Source organism: Megalopta genalis, unplaced genomic scaffold (assembly GCF_051020955.1).
Source record: "Megalopta genalis isolate 19385.01 unplaced genomic scaffold, iyMegGena1_principal scaffold0061, whole genome shotgun sequence".
Classification (NCBI taxonomy): Eukaryota; Metazoa; Arthropoda; class Insecta; order Hymenoptera; family Halictidae; genus Megalopta; species Megalopta genalis.
The window spans coordinates 477,501-482,500 of NW_027476130.1; the positions used below are offsets into that span (position 1 = coordinate 477,501).

General features: G+C 45.5%; 1 pseudogene; it reads right to left on the reverse strand.

The window, feature by feature from the left end:
- The window catches only part of LOC143261679 (large subunit ribosomal RNA), a 10,922-nt pseudogene that overhangs the window by 2,414 nt on the left and 3,508 nt on the right, over window positions 1-5,000 (reverse strand).

Consider the following 5,000-nt stretch of genomic DNA (forward strand, 5'->3'; position numbering starts at 1 on the left):
GCTTTTAGGTCCGCCCTGACCGCGGCGAGCTGCCCTTCGACGAAGCTATTCCGTTGAATAAGCTCCTGGACCAGCTCGTTGAGTGCCTCAACCTCGGCGAGTATCTTTGACCCGGACTCCTTGTTGACTTTCGACTCAGGTCGAAAGCAAAAGGTCCGTATTTCGGACACTCGCCTAAAGGCTTCGTCTCTTACGAGATCGAGAGGCCGTACCTTCTGCCCGGAGAACGTCCCCTTCGGTCTCCTGGCCCGGTTTACTGCGGCCTTGCCGGTGGGTGCGCCCGGCTTGGCTCGCTTTGACTTTTTGGTGACGGTTTGCCAACCGTCACCAGTAGGGTCCTCGACACGCTCGGGTGCCGACTGCACCTTCACGAGTGACGTGTCTCCGACTCGTTCGATTACTTCCACGTTACCGGTGTCCGGCGTACCTTCTACCGTGGGCTCGGTTTTCACCGAGACCGCTCGCGTGGGAGTCACACATCTTTGCAAGATCACACGAGGATTGGCGATATTAATCACCTTCCCGGATCTTGTCTTTCTCACAGACGCGGGGGGACTGACAGCTGCATTTGCAGTTCCCGCGTCTGCGGCGACGGCTTCACTCCGAGTAGGAGCTGGACCCGTCGTCTTTGGACGCTTAGTTTTTTGTTCATTAATTTTATTAAGACCCATAATGTGTCTTGGTCTTTCATCCAGTGCGCTCCCCGGCCACCACCGACCCACACAATTTGGAACCCGCCAAAGGCTGAGTTAGGGCTACGCACCGAATATAGTCTGCTGGCTGGGTCGGTTTCCTTACCCAGCCCGCGTCCTCGCCCAGCAGAACCCACTTGCCCGAAGCGTGTGGTCGTTCCAAGCCGATTGACTGGACCAGGGCTGCTTTTCTCGTCCAGCCGCCCATCTAGCCGAAGCAGAGGCCAAAGGTACGTGTTGGGGACGTCTCACCCGCAGGAGAGGGCCCCCTCAGATCCCAGGATCCTCTTTTCCGACGACAAGGGTCGCCACGCACGGCAAACACGTGGGAGACAGCAGTCGGAGAGGCTGCCTCTTCCTCTCCACCACACTTCGTTCAGTTCGCTGCGTATTTAAGAACACGAGCTATCCAGCGGTACCTTTTTCGTGGAGGCTCAAGTGTGGCTAGGGCACGTTTGCCCCTTGCGGCCTGGGTTGCCCAGGGGATTGATTGCATCCCATGTATTCCTGAGCCCAGCGGAGTGTTGTCTAGTGGCGTGTTCCGCCCACGAAAAACGGTCTGAAAAACCGTTTAACGTAAACTGGGGAACTGATGCCACGAGTGACAACAGTTCCCCAGTCGGAAGTCATACAGCACATACAGTGCTGTACAAAGAACACGCCACAGCCCGTATGCTAAATCAGGGCCTCGCCATTATGCGAAGTACTACATGTACGACGCACTGACGGTCTCTAATGCCTTCATCGCCGATACACCCATCGACTCGGCCGATCAACCCTCCTACGCGAGGGCTAGTTCGGGGGTTATCTCCCGCCCTGGGTGGCCACAGACCGCCACCGCCAGTAGATAGGGACAGATGGGAATCTCGTTAATCCATTCATGCGCGTCACTAATTAGATGACGAGGCATTTGGCTATAACATTTGTTAGGCGAGTTGTATTTCGCAACAATATTTCCAGTGTATTTTGCTTGCGGCCCGCTGGTAGGCATACCATTTATATGATAAATCGACGCTATTCAAAAGGCGTAGTAATTAGTGACGCGATGTAAATAAAACTAAAGAAATAATTTTTTTTTTTAATGGATTAATACAACAATTTATAATAATGGATTAATATAACAAAAGAATCAATAAAACTTTTTTTTTTTTTTTTTTTTTTTTTTTTTTTTTTTTTTTTTTTTTTTATTGTAGGAATTGATTTTATTTGCGCGAGGATGTTCAGAGCGGGTCCGAGTATAACCCGTCAATGCACGCGGATGTTATGTCGCGGCCTCCTCCACACAGAGCTCATGAATTGCCGGTGGATAGATACACCCCATTGTAGGGCGGTAGTGCAAATAATTTGTTTCAGCCTGTGTGATAGACCAAACTCTCTGATTATATCATCGTTGGAATCAAGCCAACAACCACGAGCGCCAACCACGAGCGGCATTACTTCCACATGAGACACGCGGTACGTATTTTTAATCTTTTCGACTAGATCCGGTGTACTGTATTTGTCCTTTTTGATATTGTACGCATTTAACAGTGATGTCTGTTTAGTCTCGTAGGCTACTGTTGTTTCAATTACATATGCGGTATCATTGTCTATTGTTATCAAGTCTGGTACGTATCTATTTTCTTTGGTAGTAAAACGGGGAATTTGTTCTATCTTGGTTTTTGTTTTTTCGATTGCAGTTTTGATTATTTTGTTCACATTGTCATGTCTATTGATGCGTGTATAATGCGTAACCGGACATCGCTGCAATATATGGTATAAGGATTCGCGTGTCCCTGCGCAGGATGGATTGCGGCAATCAGTATCTTTCATATAGGGGGCTCCCTTGGTGGGGAGTAACCCAATCCTTAGGTTGATTGCTCCGATGTAGTCTCGACCCTTCCAGAAATTAGGTGGGTTGTATATCCACGAAGATACGCCTGGGGTCATCAGGGCGAGACCAGAGCCTAGCGCGGAGCGATGGAGTTGCTCGGACCAATGTTTACGAATCATTTGTTTAGATGGTGTCGCGATGCTCCCAAGGATATTGTTGAGCTTTCGCATTATATGTTGGACTATCGAAGATTCCATAACGCACTGTATCTCGCTGTCGCCACGGGCTCTCAAGCGCTCCAATCGGCGTAAGTACATAGCGGCAATGTGGATTGTAAGCGATGGAATGCCTAGTCCACCGCTGCTTAAAGGAGCATGTATATATGGAGTTGGTGTGGTAGTTGGTAAGTGTAGTATATTTTTTACAAATTTTATTATGCAATTATCTATGTACTTTAATTTTTTTTTGTTTATGTCCATTGTTTGCAGACTATGGTGAAGACGAGGAATGAGGTACCTGTGCAGTATGTTCAGTTTCTGCCATGGTTTTAAAGGACTAGTTTTAAGATTTTTGAGCATGCCTTCAAGCTTTGATGGAGATGGAGAGATAGCACCGCGGTATCTATATACATGGCCGAGGTATTTAAATTGTGACGCGACACCCAATGTTGGGATCGGGCTTTTATTAATCTGCAGTTTGGGCCGCGTATCAACTACGAGCCTTTTCGTTCCAGGGACGCGTAGATTCTGTAAGATGGCGCATTTAGATGGGTTCACTTGCAGCCCGTGTTTGTGGAAGAATTTCTCGACGATCCGGATATTACTTCGCATCGCACTGGGAGTGGGAGCCACCATCACGATGTCATCGGCAAAAGCTAATGCCCGTATCCTGGTGCCTCCCACATCAACACCCTCACACTCATTAAGTTGTATCATGAGCTGGTCTAGCACTAAATTAAATAGGAAACCGGACATGGGATCACCCTGCTTCACGCCGCGTTTTATAGGTATAGGATTGGATCGGGATCCGTGGCATTCGAGTATTGTGGTTATGTCGTTATAATTGCTTTCGATGTATTCTATTGTATGAGCGTCTACGTTTTTTCTGATTAGTGCGTCTATTATTGAAATGATGTTAACAGAGTCAAATGCTTTAGCTAAATCTATAGATAGTATAGTGAAAGGTTTCGATTTTTCGCGGCTTAATTTAATTAGTGTTTGTAGGATGGTACTATTAGCCATTATCCCGTCGGTTCTCGTGAAGCCTCTTTGCGTGTGAAACAGAGGTATTTCATTCTCAAGGCGCGACACGATGATTTTATTTAGTAGGCGCAGTATATGACTTGAGATGGTTATGGGCCGCCATTGTTTTGGGTCCATCAAGTCGCCGGATTTAGGTAACAGTGTTGTTCTGTTCGATCTTAGCACAGAGGGTAACGTCTTCATTCCCCATACAATATTCAATAGTGCACACAGCTCCTTGCGTGGCATTTGCCTAAGAGTCGATCGATCAATTCCGTCGGTGCCTGGAGCGGATTGTTTCATCCTGGTAAGTTGCTCGTGTATCTCGGTCGGTGATATCGGATTTGAAAGGTTGATATTACTATTGGTATCTGTTTTTCGCTTCTGAGGTTTCCATTCGACATCCTTGTGTTCAAATAGTTTAGAATAATATTCTTCAAATGATTCTATCGTCGGAGATTCTGTAATGTTGAGTGGGTTTCCGGTAATTATATGCTCAGCCAGTTGGGTTGGGTTTTTGTTATAGAGTTTTTGGAATCTGGCGTAATCAGTCGCTATCCTTTTAGCGCGGTTGCCTTTTCTTTTATTACTTTCATTGCATTTATTGCTATGCTTGTTCTTTTTACTGTTATTTTTATTCTTGTTTTCGTTCTGATAGTTATTTAATTTATTTTTATTATTTTTATCGTCTATTGTATTTATAACTCTGTTGTTGCTTGTATTGTTTTTATTGTACTTATTATTTTTATTTTGTTTATTGCTTTTATTATATTTATTTTTCTTGTTACTAGTTTTATGGGTTTTATCTACTGAGTTACTATTTTCATTGTATTCATCGGTTTCATCAGCGAGCGAAGCAACATATGATGTTAAGTTTTCTATGTATTGGTCCATCATTAACATAGTGTCTTCAGAAGGTGTGTTAGACAGGGCATTTTCAATAATTTCTGCCATGTGATGGCCTACTTGTACTTTAAGTTCAGCCAGGATGTTGCGTATATCATCAGGTATAGTTGTACTGTGCGGAGATGATGTCGCTTCGCGTGTGTCGATGTCTCCGCTCGCGCGAGGATCGTCACATCTGGTTAGCAGCACCCGCGGCACCAACGGGCAGGTACTCAAGATATTGGTCTGGCCCGCCTCGTCGAGGGCTTCACTGAGGTATGATTTGTATTTTTCTTTTTGTCTTAATTTTTTAATACCGTCAAAAGAGCGGCCGGATTTTTCTGATAGAATTTTAATTATTTCTTTTCC